Source organism: Coturnix japonica, chromosome Z (assembly GCF_001577835.2).
Source record: "Coturnix japonica isolate 7356 chromosome Z, Coturnix japonica 2.1, whole genome shotgun sequence".
Classification (NCBI taxonomy): domain Eukaryota; kingdom Metazoa; phylum Chordata; class Aves; order Galliformes; family Phasianidae; genus Coturnix; species Coturnix japonica.
The window spans coordinates 23,112,781-23,130,262 of record NC_029547.1 but is presented as its reverse complement, the minus strand read 5'-3'; the positions used below and the strand labels follow the sequence as shown (position 1 = coordinate 23,130,262).

Genomic DNA, 17,482 nt, shown 5'->3' with positions numbered 1-17,482 from the left:
CACTGAGGATCCCAGAGGTCCATTAACAAACAAAGTGCACTTCTTATTAGCGTCCCAGCCATCAGTTTAAGAGGCCTGATGTCATAGCCACAGGCTCTGCTGCCATTTCCAATCCCAGGGCTCCCTCCTGCCCCTTCTCCTAGGGAATATGGTATTTTTGCCAGAAGTGTTCACAGATATTGGAGGCAATTATGTATATCTATTCTTTTGGAGGTACAATGGGTCATGGATGACAGTGCTGTTTGGAAGCAGAGGGAAACGAGCATGATTGAACTGCACTCATATCTTTTATGAGAAGCATGACTGAAAGATGTATTTGTAGCAGGAGTGAGAAGTTATTTATCATAAGGAAGTGCACCTCCATCTGCTCCTCACAGGAGATCTACCTGCCTTCATATGTGCGGGAACACCTCAGGCACATTCTGCCACATCACACTGAAGCGTGTAAACTGGGGTTGTGTTCAGTCATTGCTGCGGAGAACTTCCATGGATTTTGCATAGGGATGTTACAGCTTCCCTCTGGCTCTTCTTTTTTTTTCTTTCCTCTGAAATCTTGACTTACAATGCTGCCTGCAGTTATATGATTGTATCTGGCACTAGCCTCCAAAAGAAGTCTCCAAATCGGTATCAGTTGAAGTGAGAAATCACCTAAAGGATGTGAGAATAGGCTCGGAATAGGTAATGACATCTGACTCGCAAATTTCACCTAAGAAATAGGAACTATTACAGTGAAGGTACTTGAGGGAAGAAGAGTCATCAAACATCAGTTTCTACTTCTTCTGTTTTTCTACTGCACTGTTTTTGGAATCCTGCTCTAACGTATTTAAACCAAGCAACAGAAACGATTGCCCATTGAAACTAGGTTATCATCAGCTGGAGAAAATACTCCCACTTTAAATTACAGTTTTTGACATATAGATAGACTGGATCTCACCTGAATTACGGACTGTGAAATTTTACCAAGTTTTTCATGTTTCAGTGGCTCAGTAGCTAAGTCATATTAATAAAGGATGTTGTTTTCTGGGCAGAACTTCAATTTATTTTGTAGTTTATTGCTCCTATGGACTCTATTTGAAATGCAAATAATGGCAGAAACAAAAGAAAACAAAAAAATGGTTGGCCAACAACAGCAGCTGTGAAACATTGTGCTCACTCCTAGTAAATGCAGCGCAGGGGGATGAGCCACCAGCCCTGGTGGGGCCTGGGGGTTGTCTAGAGTAAAGCAAGTGAACTGGAAGGAGCACAGAAGAGAAACCAGAAGGAGAATTTCTACCTCTATCACAAAAAAACCCAACAACACCATCCTTCAAATAAAATCCATGCTAGGTTAAAAATGGCTTTATTTTTAAAATTCTTTGATAAGTAAAGGCTTTTTTCAGATAGAAGCAAAACACACCACATCCTCTCTTCCTTTTGCTTCCCCCACAGTCTCCAAGATGACGTGGTGCAGAAATTCATCTCCACCAAAAACCATTGTGCTGGTTCATATACTCCTCAGGAGAGTTTTTATCCTGAGCATTGCAAACCATACAGAAAAAAAGGTCAAGCCAGGGAAACCAGAGCCTCATGGGCTGCTGGCTGTGCCTCAATGACTGCAGTTCTTCTGATGGATCTGTAGGCCTTGGGGGTGTGTTTGTAAACAGGGAAGGTTTGGAGTGGATATTGAAAATGCAGGCACGTTACTGTAGGCATAGCCCATAGTTCAGCAAAGTGAGAATGAAGCACCATCTTCATGCTTCAGCATCACATACCTATGTATGTCAATATACAGGAGAAGCCACATGGGCAAAAAAATATCTTAGACAGAATGCACAGAATTATGTTAGTGTCATTAAAGTTTAATTCTCATATTCTAACTGATTTTATGCTTATGTATATATAATTCCCCCCAAAACAGCCTGCATACCCTACTCTAGTGATAGAAATGAGTCTTTAAGATTTTTAAGGACTGTCTGATATGACTGTTGAATGTTATTAAGTGTTTCTGAGTGTTTCATACATTAAATGAAATATTACAATGCCAACTGAATTCTCACTGTCCCTGAACAAATCATGAAAGCAGTTTATTGCATTCAAAGGAGAGTGGCAGGGGACATTTTATAAATATGTTAAAATAATAGCAGACATGCTGTGGCTTGGTGATACAGCTATAAAATATAAGTCCACATGCAGTGACCTGAGGGAACAGCAGAGATGTGTTTACAGTTGCATATCAAGATTTAATATTCACTAACAGCAAATGGATTAAATCTGTATACAGTGAGAGCTGTGCCAGAGAACTTGTGCTTTTGTGTTACAGCAACCAAGCCAAGGACAGTTTGCAAATAAATGTGCCAATTCTCTTGGGATTCTTTGATTTTATTTTTCTTTTTTGTTTTTTGGCATACAAGGGAGAAAATATTTCCCTAGTTATAAATATAATTATGGGTGGTTTACTGTCGAACATAGAAATATTGTGGTCTAATGTTCATACCAGACCCTATCTGTGCTTAGAATTTGACTGGATAGTAACCATTGCTTCATTGTCTTCTAAATCAGAAACAAAAGCAGATATACTTGTCTCATGGTATTTGGAAAAAACATAAGAATGGAAAGTTTTTGGAAATGCTGGAATCTTGATGAAGAGTGGGAAATGAGGAATGTGAGGAACCTTAGGGAGAGGAGACAGAGGTATTATTTTGAAATCTTAGTCTGTTTTATTCCTACATTTTTGCTTAAAGCATTGGAAAGCATAGCTCTTATTCACAAGCCTTTCTCTGGAGATGATGGGTACAGATTTACTCACCATTCTGATACCTGCACACAGCTGAGCCCTGCAGCTCTCAGGGTCCTCTAATTGGTATTAAGACAGGGGAGGTTGTGGGAAGCACTCTGTATGGGTGATACTTGCTTTTCTTGACAGGGGCCTTCATTTATTTCTAAAGTCCCCACTCCTGGCTGAACAAAATGTAGGTTCTCTTCTGGTTCTTTCCTGTAACAACAGTATTGTGAGCAGCTTCTGGATAAGTACCAAGTGTACCCAGCCACACAGTCCCAGTATCTGGTGAGGATAATTGTAAACCTGTTTACCTTTCCCTTTTTCTTAGGCAAGTAAAGAAAATAAGCAATCTCTGTATTTAAAGAAATGATTACTTATCCCTTGCTCACTAAGAGCTGTATAGGAATATTAGCTAAAATTGAACAAAATTTTTCCCATGGAATGATGCATTACAAGTTGAGTAGCAGTCTATGGTATCTAGCCCATTTTATTTGGCTTGTGTGGAGAAGCCAATGTACCCAACGGGTTATTTTATCATCATGGGGTACTTCTATTTTTCCAGGTACTTATAAAACAGAGGATGAGAATAGTAGACACCAATCAGGACTGAGTGGTTTTCTTCAGTCAAACATGGACTCTGTATTAACAAGGAGTGTGGGTTATAGAGCACATCCTGCGTCACTGTGTGGGCAGAATATTGCAGAAGAGACTCATTTTATGTATCAGATGAAAAAAAACCTGAAAAACAGGTTAAAAAATTCTCTTAAGAGAACAAAGTAAAATCCTACCTTGCGTGCGAAGGTGATGTTGCCTTGCCTCATGCCACCTATGCATGTCCTAATGCATGCTATTGGCCTTAAGGCAGACGTGGCATAAAAGTCACATTCAGTTTGAGTTGGTACAACACTTGTTTTACTTAAAGCTACTGAACTTTTGGACTCGACTGATTTTGTTTACTCCAGATATCCATTCCTAGGCAGTACACAGCATTACACCATCATAGCTGAATAAGGAAAGTATTTTTTCTCTTGATTGTTAAACTGGTTTTCTTGAAGGCATCTTGCAGTAGGTCTCCTTTCGATTGTGCCTGTTGGGGCACCCTATTAAAGCCTGTGAATATCCTCTCAGAGTCCTGCCAAATTCCCACTTTTTGCAGCTGTAAATTCTGCAGAATTTTGGGGCAGAAACAAAGCAGGAATTTTTGAGACCAGATATATCAAAATGAAGGTTTTTTTTTTTTTAATTGTTAATTTATTTATTCTTAGAAAATTTCAATAAAACTGTTCTTACTGTCCCTACCGAATTTACTAGTCCCTCATTCTCACCCATGTGAAAACTGAGATGTTTTTTTCATGTTTTCTGGATTGTCTGCATATCAACTTCTGTTGTTATCAAACTCCCAAGATCTGTTTTACTTTATTTATTTATTTTTTTTTTCTGCCTCCCATATTCCTTGATTATTTTATCTGTGGAAACTCAGCATGAAGTTAATTCAAAAGTATGACCTACAGGGCTACAGTTGAGGTCCTCCAGATGTGAGGGGTGCTGGAGAATGTTTCCAGGAGCAGTTTGTGCAAAGTGATGGCAATGCCTGCAGCCTGCTGGAGAGACAAGCAAAAGGAGTGGAGGGACCACCTTTAGGCCAAAAATAGTGGGCAGTCTCTCTCTCTTAAAATCTTTTTTTTTCCTAAATCAGTTAGTTTAAATAGAACCTTTATGTCTCTAGTGTTTACCAAAGACTGATTAAGAGCTGTAACTTAGTTATCAATGTGAACCATGAGATCTCTAGATGGAACATATATACACAAAACACCAACAAGGGATACAAAATAAAAATACAGAACATTAATTTATTCATTGTTTCCTTCCTAATTAAGTCCTCATTTCTCTATCTCCATATCAACAGATGAGCTATTTTAATAATGTTCTGCCAAGAGATATATAGATTTCAGTTTTGTAAATTCATATTCTTCTCTAGTTAACTCTGAAGTCTTGTCTTGGCAGTTCATTGCTGGAGGCGAGTTGGTGTCAATTGCCAAAAGTAATTAGAAAGATGAAATTTGTTTAAAAAGTTGGTAATCGCTGCTCGTCCTACTTGTGTCCTAAATCATTGCAACTGGATGCAAGCCAGATAAATTCTAATCTTGTGCCTAGTGCAAATGTCTTTTGCTAAAGTTTGAATTTTTTAGATTTCATAATTTCAAATAAAGAGCAAAGGTTGCCAACATTATATATATATATATATATATATATATATATTCTTTCATGGCATTGTGGAATTTGGATGATAAAACCTGTTTTAATTACTTAGTTGAAAATAGTAATTAATGCTTTTGGAAAGTACTAGGTGAGTCTGATCAAGAAATCCATCCTGCATGAAGACTGTGCTGAAAAGCATCACAATATGCTCATTCCCACATTAACATCTCTATATCTGAACCCATGATTCTCCCTTCTCACCTCAACAGAATAATGATGTTTTAAGTATCTACAGCTAAAAATAATTTAAAATGCTCTACACTTCAGTTTCAGATATTTAAACTGATAATAAAACACATGTTGTTCTCAGTGGGGGAGAAAGTGTCAGGAGAATAGAATCGTAGTAGCTTACAGATTAATCTCCTTGGCAGAGACTGGTCGGACCATGTGTTGAGGGAGCAGCCTTCCAGTTACAGGGCACCAGGTGGTCACCTATGGTTGATTTAAGAAGCAAACACTGCCGCAAATGCTATTAGTGGTGTGTAATGAGATTTACTCTGCGTTGTACTTGCAATATCCTTGAGGTTTTTCCTAAAGCAGCACTGTGCTGATCTCCACATTTTAAACAATGAAGAGTTTAATCTTTCATTGTTGTATGCGCATAACTCTCTTGGCCATTAATAGGTGTTAAGCATGCACATAAAAGGAAGAATAGACCTTAAAGTTTAATGAATCGCGGTGTTCTCAAGGTTTCTTACAATTCCACAAAGAACCAGACAAAAATTGGATGACTATTCCCAGTGGGTGGAATTATTAAGTATTTTCAGAGATTACTATTTTTGAGGCATAAAGGCTGAGTGGAGGTTCCTAAATAACAATGAAGATCTAGAAAAAGGCAGAAAGACTTGGCTGCAAGGGTCAGAACATAGGACAGACCTCATATTTAGTTAAATTCTTTTCCACCACAGGGTGAGCCTTTGCTTGCTTGAAAATTAAAGTAGGTGTTTTCAGAAGTAAATCTGTTGATGTATTCTTGGCTTTTTTCCCCCCCTCCCTTTTTTTTCCCCCCCCCCCATATTTAAGTTGATGTGGAGAGATTAAGAGAATAAACAGAGACAGAAAAGAGAAAAAAGAAACAACAGCTAAAATCCAAGCTGGATTTCTGACTGGCCTCTGAATTCTGCCCCTTTTGTCATAGAAATGGCCAGCTTTTACTGTCACGCTTACTGGTTCATTGATTTCTGATTTCCAAGCCCTTCTGATAAGAAGTACTTTTTCTTTGTGCTGTGCCAGTGGACATGAGCTATCTCCACTGTTCATGTATTGCTTAAGATACTTCAGTTTACAGCAATAATTAATGTAATTGTGTTGTCAATTTTTTTAATTTTAGGTATTAAAAGGCATTGATTTTTCACAATAATGTAGGTTCATATTTCCTAAAAATATTGCTTTCTCCCTCTCTTGCTTGTTTTTGATATTCCAATCACAGGATAGCACTGCTGTTGTTTATTTTCATTTAGTGTTATGTTTCAACTGGTTGTTCTTAAGCACATTATTGCTTAATGTGAGGACAAATACTAGAGGGACTACTTTATGCATTGTTTTAATTACAGAAAAGAAAGCAAAAAGAAATTTACATTGTGATGAAAGACATTTCTAGCAGGTGTGCTTTCTCATTTCCTTCTTCATGAATATTTGTATTCATTAATAGTATTAATTAATTAATATTAATTAACACATATATAATATGTTAATTAATATTAATTAACATATAATATAAATTAATTAACATATAATATAAAAACATTAATATTGTATTAATTAATAGTACTTGACTGCATTGTATGCTGAAGTAATTTATTGCATATTACATTTGCAATTTGTATAAGACTGGATGCACACATCCAGTAAAGAACTGGAGAATTAAGGTGTTCTGAGGCTTTCCAGTGAGTATCCCACTTGTCAGAGCAAGGTCTCCATTTTGGAGCAAAGCAATTCCCTTCCACTTTCCAACCAGAAAAGCTTATGCTACAAGAATATGATGGTGAATTCAAACTCAGAAACTGATTAATACCACTGTTTATCTCCATGGTGGTTTGATTATTTTGATTATTTTGTCTGTTTTGTTTTTCTTTCTGTCTTTCTTTCCTTCTTTCTTTTCTCACTGACTACATGTGAAGCAAAATAAAAGCTTTGGGCAAATTCTCCCATGGAGCTGGGAAGCTGGATTGTTGCCGAGGGAAAAGCTTAAACCCAGTTCTCATTAAGGGCTTAGAAGCAGGGCATCTTGTTAGGTTATACAGTGTTTGCAGAGGCTCAGGGATATTCCACAGCTGGTAAATTAGTATGTTTGAAAGACTTAGAAATTTCCATAGCTCATAAAAGTAAAATCAAGCATTCAAAAATGCAGATTTTCTTCTGTAACACAGCTATTATAATTCTGCAGTTTGTTCTGGAAACAGCAATCAATCTATAAGGTTACATGTGAAAGAGGAACTTGACCAGAACACAATGTCCTTTCAAATAGCATCATTAGGTGAATTACATTTAGAGTATTATTTTGGCAAACAACCTAGAATTATTATTTTACTTAATAAATATTACAGCAAAAGTGTCAAGAGCTGGTTGCAAACTGGCATTTGTTTCCCAAGCAAATGTATTGATTGGCAAGCTCAAGGTTGATTCAACCATAAATAATGTTATATATGAGAAATTAAGTGTCTGGTCTGGAGTGCCAGGCTTGCTTCAGCAGCCCTTAGTGCTTGAAAACAGATCTGTCATTCATTATTAATGGGACGCCACACCAATGAAATTCTCCTCTCAACTGAAATGGAAGGATAGAAACTATATGCAGACTGAGAAACTTTAATTCTGTAGTAAGTACACATCAAAGAAAACCTCCTGGAGGGAAGGAATGGATTCCCCACATGAAGAACCCCTATACATTGTCTTAAGAATTGACTGAATTTAACAGAGACAGCTGATAAACTAAGTTGCGTTTGCAGGAACAACCCCCAAGACCAGAAATATCCCCTAGAGGATTTTAACTGCAGTGATGTTTTTGACTTCAGCTGCCATAGTGATTAAAGCCCATTAGTACGTCATTTTTATATGCATCCTTTTGCTGCACATTTTGCATGTATGAGCTCTTCCCTAACACTTTGTGTTCCATTTTCCACATGAAGTTGGGAGTTGTGGAGAAGTTCAAGCAAGCTTCTGCACATAGTGCTGCAGAGAAGAGGAAGAAACTCCTGAAAAATTTCCCTTCTCTAGTAGTCAGGATGATGTGGGCAAAAAAGGCATGGCCCAGCACTGCAGGACAGGGAGGTAACCATTAAAAGAATGTTAAAATGAAGCTTTAGCAACCGTGTTATTAGAAAGGGAGTACATTTTACAGGTTTTTATTTTTTTTTAATACAAGGATCTTGGCTACTTGCTTAAATTCCATTAAGGAGAAACATAATGCTGACGTATCCTGTCTTGTTTTCAGCAGAATGCGTTTGTAATTAGAGAAATTCTTCCAAACCTCATTGAGCTCATTGGCAATTTTCCTATTGATTTCATTTGGACTTGTGCTAGACACCATGTTGTTTAATAAAAGATTGGCACAATCATGCTTTATTTTAAGAAGTTGTTAAAATTAATCTTATGAGGTTTTTTTTTTTGTTTTGTTTTTTTGTGTATGTGTGTGTGTGTGTCTTTCTCCCCTCCAGTAGTTGCAGTCACTTTCTATTTGATGCACAAATTTGCGTAGCATTCTTAACAGCCTAGCAAGCCGTTTTGTTTGTAGTGCTGTGCATATACTGGGTGCTCATTATAGCAAAAGAACACACATGCTTCTAACTGTTCCCATGAATTATGATACATGGTGCTGCTTAGTGAACTCTGGAGTGTGAGGTAATGAGCCACAGAGGTATTGAGAAAGAAGTCATACTTTTTTTTCCAAATAAGATTTTCTTTGGCTGTTTGACAGTTACTCCAACCTAGGGTTTGAAGGAGAGATTCTTTTTCTGAATATCTCAGCAAAGTTGAAAATCACATTGTTGCAACTATTGCAGAAGCAATTGCACTGGGAAATCAACTTCTCTGCTCATGGTTACTTTAGTTTTTGGGTCCAGGGTATTTTCTGGTGGTAGAAGAAGAAATGTCCTTCACTGTAGACAGAAAAGATTGTTTCTGGAATAGATCTGATGTACAGTTCTCTTTTCCCTGGTTAGTAGTGCTCCCAAAGGCAGGCTTGAATGCAGAGTTTTTATGACCTTCAGGATGATGAGTCAGCTCTCTGCACCACTGCAGTCTCTAGTCAGCGTGTGTTGGCTGCCAATTTCTATGCAGTACCAGAGCAATATGCTGCGCAGCTGAAAACTAAAGCTCCAAATCTACTCATCAGTTCTGCAGCGCATCTTAGAGCTGCCCTTGCCATTTTCTGTACATTTAAAATTTAAGGGCAGGAGAGAGATTGGTATGAGTCAGTGAAAAGATTGCTGCCTACATTGTTATACAGGGTTGACCAGAGCATGCATATCATTAACTTTCTAACCAGCTGCTGACAGCTTTTTAAGATTACTACTTGTAATGGAAATATGGAACTCAAGACCACTGCTTACATTTTGCCTGCCTGCTTGTATCAAGTTTATGAGGTACAAATTCTAAGAGAAGAAAAGATTAAATTCATATGGTTTTGCTAGATGGCCCCTGCCAAATCTCTCGCTAAATTCAGGGGATGCTGTTTTCTCTTTTCTGCTGCCATTTGTAGCTAGAGTTCCAATGTCTGGAATGATAAAGCTATTATTTGTTAAATAATATCTTAATAGCCAGGGACATGGTTTACAGAAGAATTTCAGCTGTGGAAAGTAGTTAACGGTGACTTAAGGAGACTTCTAAAAAATAATCCATTATGCATAGCTTTCTAAGTGTTTGGTATTTTGTAAAGCACAACAATATACTGATGTACCCAGAAGAACCAAAAGGATTGTGTAGCCAAAGCATTCTGCCTGGCTTCTAAAGATTCAGATTTCTGTTTCTGTATGACCCTGAAAATTGTTTCCTTATCTCTATTTTATGGAGTTAAAATGCTTCCATACCTACCAGATGTGTTCAAATGATAAAATTAATTTCTAATCTATGAAGCCAATATATGGAAATATGCCTAAATAAGATTAAAATATGCATTTCAGGAAGCCACTGTGAATCTCAAATACTGTGTGTTTTATTTCTATGAAGCATCAGTAAGTGCTTCTTATTGCCTTGAAAATGAAATGACACATGATTTATTAAGGTCAAAGCACACTGAGTACAGCCATCCTATTGAGCAAGGCAGTTCACATAGTCAGAGACATTTCATGGCCTTCTGGTAAATAACCATTCATAGAGTCATAGAATCCTGAAGATTGGAGAGGACCAATAAGATCATTAAATTCAACTGTCAACCCAACCTCACCATGACCACTAACCATGTCCCTCATTACCACATCCTCATAGTTCTTGAACACCTCCAGGGACGATGACTCCACCATTTCCACAGGCAGGCTGTTCCCATGCCTCAGCACTCTTTCTGAGGATATATCTCTCTATATATTTTTTTTTCCTAAAATACATATTTCTATATATTGAAGAACCTGGATTTTTACAGCCAGGCTACAATAGGCAGCAGTGCACCACAATACTATAGTACAGACCACAGCTCAAGCCCCACAGGCTCTGGTTCCACACACTGGGCTGTGTGTTTTCAGGGTTAACACAATTTGTAATGTCCAGACTAATGTTCACAGTTGTCCCCACACCTTCCTTTGTTCTGCAGCCATGCCCTTTCAGTAGTGCCTGGTTGCTCTTCCCTTTCTTTTTGCCCAGATACAAAATTGCACTGCTCTTTAAACACCACTCTGTTCCTGCAATTGAAGGGTGTCATTTCTTGCAGTAGAGTCACAAAGCTGTGCTCACCTGCGTAAGAGGCCATGCTTCTTACACTGTTGCCACCTGACTATGAAGCGTAACTCCATAGCCATGCCAGTTTGAATTAATGACCTTTGCTTGCAGTCCTCTCACTGAATTTATGTGAATTTATGTGTCCAAATAGTGTTGGACAAGGCTTCTGGGATGTGAGCTTTACCCACCTATTGGACTGTAAATAGTCCAGAGACACACACACAAAAAAATAGAAGTGCCAAAGTTCAGGAACAGCCATTTCTGCCTGTAGCAACAGCTGAGCATCAAAAAAGAAAGTAAAAACTGCTGTTAGAAGCCTGGTATCCTTGCAACAATTGATTGGGATACTACGTAGTTCCTCTGAAAGTATGGAATCTTAGTCACTGGCAATATTTTGTTATCCTAGAGTGGATATTGAACGTTTGGTCTTGTAATGAAAGAAGGATTCCAGTGATTAAGGGCAGACACTCACTCAAAGAACATCGTTGCAACTACTTCTTAAAATATTTTAGTATTCTTTAAATGTTGGTTGGAATTGGCAAGGATAAGCTGCTTTCTTCATAAAATGGCTTGTCTTTTTCCCTTTTGCTAGCAAATTTTAGTGCTGGAAGGTGAATTCATTGAGCAGCTTGGTGCTGCTGCTGATTGGCTACTGGTTATATTCTTCCTTAAGCAAAGTCAAAGGTGAAGCCATTTCTCGGGAACATTGGGCTCCACTACTGTTGTCAGTGCAGTATATAAACAGGAGGTGTATTCTTATTCTCTTTGGCTCTGATTTTATTGAGCTGTCTTTGATTCTAGTTTCACTCATAGCATCAGTGAAATGAGTAATGAAAGCCATAAGTGACTTAGTTATGTTTCTGTGATGTGTCCTCTTTTTGTCCAGTAAACTTATTTATGTAGGCATTAAGAATGTAATACATAAGCTTTTACTTATTGTGCTCTAGGCTGATTTGCTTCAGCTTGTCTCAGAGCACTTACAGTAATGTCTCCTTGTTCAGAAGAGATTTTTGGCACATTAGCAGTCATCATTAGAGCCCTGAAATTATAAAACATGAAGAATTACATGAAAAATCCTGTTTCTGAAGGTGAGTGATGACAGCTGAGGGTAGCAGTTTGCTCCTGACAGTACCAGATGGGAGTGAAAGGCCAGCACTTTGCTTCTCCTTGATGAATGACTGTAGTTTGACAGCAAATTAGATGTCTCATAAAGTTGGGATAGGGTGCAGGAAATCAATATGTGATGTGTAGAGTTGATACAATTAGTCTGCTGATCAATGAGGTGCATGAAGATGTGACTTAATGTACTGAATTCACTCCAGGAGACTTCAGTGGGAGACATGGAGTTCCCTGTGCTCTTTGATGTGGGGAAATGCTTACAGCAGCTCCAAGAATGTCTCAGCTCATAAGTCTAGAATTATCAGAGACTGAAGTTCGAGGCAAAAGATATGAACCTGGCCATGAATGTTCATGCAGAGGGGTTGGCTTTCTTTCCTTGACTGCTGCTGACAGTCTTAGGCAAGGGTGGCTGGCTTCATGTGCTGGGAACTGTTTGCCTTCTGTCTAGCCTTCTATGTACAGGACAGTATTATTACCTAGAAGTATAAACTCAAATGAAATCTGATGGATGAAGACTCATCCAAGAACTAAGATGAAATTATATCTAACTACTATTATTTCATCACAAAGGAGTAATCTTAAATATCCTAAAAACAATATGCTGCAGAATACTGCCTCTCAGGGCTTGTAGTTAATAATTGTTGCAAGTTAGAGCTAAGTAGGAAAAGCGCTTTGCTGTCACCAAGTTGGCACTGAACCATCTGAAACCTGAATATGAATTCAATTTATATTCAGAAGGAGAAGGTAAGGCAGGGATTCACACTTCTTGCAGAGTCACCGCGAGGTTCAGAGTCCAGCAGATCAGCAAGAACCTAAATGCAGAGATTACACTTAATTCTCTATTAAAAAGTACATCATATTACATTTCAATCTGAACCTAACCTAACCGAACAGGTTTTAATAATTACAAGGAAAACAGTAACACTTTACAGTCAGTGTCATTCTTCTAAATCTTCGTCACTGTCAGACGGCTCGGCAATGTTAGCAGAACTGACTCTTTGTTCACAGCTGTCACAGCAGTTCAGCATCCTAGCCAGAATGCTTTTTTTTTTTTTAATGCAGAAATGTATAAAGTACTCTGATAGTCCTACAAATCAATGAGTTCTTGCTGGTAAAAGTGATTGCCCCTTCTTTGCACTCACTTAGATGTAAGAAGTCATTGGGTTACATCAAGCCCATTGCCCATTGCCACTGGGCAGTGAATCTATCCTATCTATCCTCCTTGACGTAAAGGTCTTGCATTCTTGCAACATCATGCTTTCAGGTTGACAGCCAGAAGGTTTAGGGGCTGGTCACAATTACAGTGCTGTTTGTTAATTTGTGCTTGTTGATTTCTGTATTGAAAGCAAGAAAAATGGATGTGTTCAGTTAGTATAAGAAATAGCAGCCACTCGATAACCAGTCACTTGGAAGTCAGAATATGCTGTTGATAGCACAAAGAAACCGTGCTGATCACAAGGTTGTCATGACCTTTTTGAAATCCCACTGGAAAATAAAGTGAAACAACTAGCAGTTTGAAGTTACTGAAAAGGTAAGGGCTATTGCACTATTGTTTGCTAGGCAAAAAGCTCAAAAGTAATTTATTACTTTAAATGGATCACATACAAAGGATATGATAACCTCCCAGTAACCTTCGTAAATCTGAACACGGTGGTTGAGATGACTCTTTAACATCAGTTACTGCTTTCCAGAAAAGTGACTGGCCTACCCTGATAGTCTATCAGAATCTTAGTGGCTCAAATACTGTGCACTGACATCTTGTTGTATGCCTCAGGCTATTTGTTACTTCAGTTTTTACATGTTCTACACTTTTCTTTTTTTTTTTCCCCTCATATATTTTCTTCTATTAAAATAAATATAAAAAAGTGTCTGACTTGCCCATGCTTTGACCTTAGTGCTTCAGACAAGCCTGCCTTGAAGCTTAATACATTGACATGTGTAAAATCCTTACCTAGTTATATTTTTCAGTCATCCAGTTCTTGCTTAACATGGACATAAAGCCATTGGTACTAAAGTTTTTAAGACATGACTGTGTCTCTAATAACAATAAACAGGATCTTGTCCTGAATAGGAACTAAAGTATACTAACCTTTTCTGCCATCAGTACCCAGAAATGTTGAGGAAAAACATTATGCATTGCTGCTACTCAAATGCAGTATTGCCTGGTTGGGAAAATGTCTTTTTCTCAGAATTTTTCTGTTAAGATGTCTTCTCAAGAACTCTAGAAATTAATGTTTCATGGCTCATTTCAAAGGATCTTTCCTCTTCTCAGTGTACGGAAGTTACTCCACAAGAGGCAAGCAGCTAGGGAGTTGTGGGCATTGCTGCTATTTGCAATCACAAAGCACTAAACATTTCCAGCTGCAAGAAGTTCGGTGCCTATTCAAGGCTTGTGAGAAGTTTCACTGGGAATCCTTGCAAGCTGTGCCATCTGCTAATGCCACCAGGGTAGTTAACTGGCATAGCATACTGTTAATGTGAAAGACAAACAATACTTTGAAGTATTTTACAATGAAATAGAAAAGACATTGAAGTTTGCTGAAGAGTTGCATCTGAATGTTAGTTCAGGCATGAAATGATGATTATCAGCAGAGAGAAGGTGTTCTCCCGTTGCACTTTCTCCAAGAATCACCACAGAAAAGATTGTTCTGCTTTCTATACGGATGAGTTGTTCTGAATTTGACATGATTTGATAGCCATGGTGGGAGTGAGGGAATGCTTGCGTCCATCCTCATTATTGAGAAGGGCTGATGGGAACTATTCTGTTGAGTAGCATGTTGCCTAAAGTATGCTGGGCAGGTGCTGCACAGTCAAAGCCAATGAGAAGAGTGTCAGTAGTGGTCCTTGCTTCGAAGGGACTCAAAAGCTGCACTTACTTGCTTTCCCTTACTATTCACTGATATGTTGTGTTTGCACAAAATTAACTGTGATGTAGTCCCTATTGAAAGTGGGTCCCACGATCAAGCTGCTTGATTAGCCTGAAAAGACCAAGTTAGAAACCTATTGAGTCACTTCCCTAGAGGCAATACTGATCTTGATAATACTAGTATAGATATCATCAATATTTGGTCAAGTAGCGATCTGTGAGATCCTATGGCCACAGGAACTGGGATGATTCTGGGATGAAGTAACTGTCACGTGCTGTTTGCTTCTCTACTCTATTGGACTGATTCTGAGTCAAACAGCTTCCATGACTCTATTCGTATCTATTTGTAATGTGAATCTTAAACTGATGATGAACGGATACTTATATTTCTCCCAAACGGAATTAATATTTATTTCTTGAATAATTAAATAGGATTTAGTCTTGCCTTCCATAAACTAAAGGTGGATAAAATCTGGCTACCCAAACACTACTGTGCAATCTAGAAACTTCTTTGCTTCTTCTCTATCATGTCACAAAACCATTCTAACATAAGGATAGAAATAGGCTGTAAAAATCAGGCAGGGTTAATTCAGAGCACATCCCCAGTTCTCCCACTCCATCTATAATTTAGTAACTCACAGTAAGTAACCACCTTTAGTGATGGTCAGCAAGCATTGTTGCTCCTCAGGTCAGTTCTATCCCATCTAAAATGTGGCTTGGAGCCACGTCAGTGAAGACCCAAGTCAGTATGTTGAGTGGGGGGGGTACTATCTTTGTTAAACTTTGCATGTGGCTGAGTGCATTTCTTTTCCAGATAGGTTTAATGTGTTAACATCTAATCTTATATGAGGCTTAGTTTGGCCTGAAGCAAAGTATGTGTTCTGTATCATCAGCTATAACATGAGAAATTTCTGTGGCAGCTAGAGGGTGACAGTTTCTTTTGTTTCCTTCCCAACACTAAGGACTAGATTCAGTAAACTGTTTTCAATCTCTCCTTTTGACAGAAGCCTGTATAGTAACTAAAATATCTGATCACAGGGCATGTTCTGAAGGAGTCTGTGTAACAGAGCCATCTGGATGTTTTACTGAATGTAACCTTACTTATGAATTCCTGTTAGGCAAGGAAGCAGACCTATTAAAATAACTGAATTACAAAGGCTAATGCCAGAACTGGATGCTGCAGAGGGAGACCTGTCCTCCTCCCCTTCTATAATATGCAGTCTGTCTCCTTTCAAATAAGTACATGAAAAGCCACAGGTTGTAAGAAAAATAGGTTTCTTTAAATGGATTTGATTTTTATCCACAAGTCCCTGGGCGCTGTCAAGCAAAAGAAAATAAGCAGTAACCCCATTTCACGTTTTAATTGAGAGCATTCTTTTTTGCGTGTGTGTGTGGTTTTTTTTCCTCCTCCTTTCGATCATTGGATTGCAAGCTGTTACGCTTATAAATGCAGAGCTTCACTAGAGCAACAGCAGAAGATGCAGTGAATAGAGACCTTGGTGAGCTCAGAGCAAGGAGGAGGGTGCAGGACAAGCAGAGGAAGGGGCCAGGGCTGTGTGGGAAAGGCTGGCAACCCACCCTCTCAGACTGCCTTGATGCTGCTCTTGTGTTTTCAGGAATGCAGAGCTCTTTTCACTATCACTGTTCTTGCACTTGTTATTTTAAATCTCTTTACAGGGGAGTTTTGTTGTTTTTTTTTTTAAGTTGGCAAATAGGTGACTTGTTCTGTTCCCTCCCTACTTTCCTCCAAGCACGATTAATTATTTTAATTAATTAATATTATACTGTGTGGTTTGCTTGGAAGGGAAAGCTATTCTGGTTTTGAACTAATTACCAGTCTGAGTTTCTGAATGAGAAAACAGCTGCTAATTAATCTCACTGCAGTTCTCACAGAAAGAGATGCTGATAAGGGTTTGCCAATTACCATAAGAAAAAAAATAAAAAAAATGTCAAGAGTCCTGTTGTGTTTTTTTGGCATCCACACAGTCAGATGAATATCACTATTAAATACACAGACAAACTAACTACTAAGTATGAGCGCCAGCAGGCTGTGCGGTGCACCAAAACTGCCCAGACGTTATTCATTCAGGAGCTAGCTGTTATTATGCACGTCTCTTCACCCTTGTTGCCTAACATTGCTGGTTACAGTTTTTGCAAGCAGGGAGATGAAGCACTATGGCAGGGCAGCATGGCAAGTGTCAGACCATCCTGTCAGGGATTTTTCTCGGTGTCCCAGTGTTAGAGAACATTAGGGAAAAGGCTGAAAGGGGATTTTTGCCAGGTTGGGTTTCAGCTGTAACGAACCTGGTTAGTTTGGTGCTGCTGGGGGGCTGGGATCTGCTCAATGTGCTGCTGGCAGAGTGAAGTTATGTCCTTGAAAACACATGCCCAGGTTCTCTGCTGGTGATAGTTACCCCACTCCCTGATCACAGCAGCTCAGTGGCACCAGGATGAATAACACTGTAAAGGCACAACACCCACTGTTGTTGGTGTATTTCCATTACCTTCAATTTCTGGAAATTCTGAAAACATCAGCCTGTTCAGTGTCTGTGGGGAACCAGGGAGCTGTCACAAGGAAGCTTGTAGCTTGCTGATGGAAAGAACTGGTTTGAGCC

General features: G+C 38.7%; 1 protein-coding gene across 1 annotated transcript in view; it reads left to right on the top strand.

Moving 5' to 3' along the window:
- The window catches only part of MAP1B (microtubule associated protein 1B), a 65,633-nt gene that overhangs the window by 26,012 nt on the left and 22,139 nt on the right, over window positions 1-17,482 (top strand). The window lies entirely within an intron of this gene.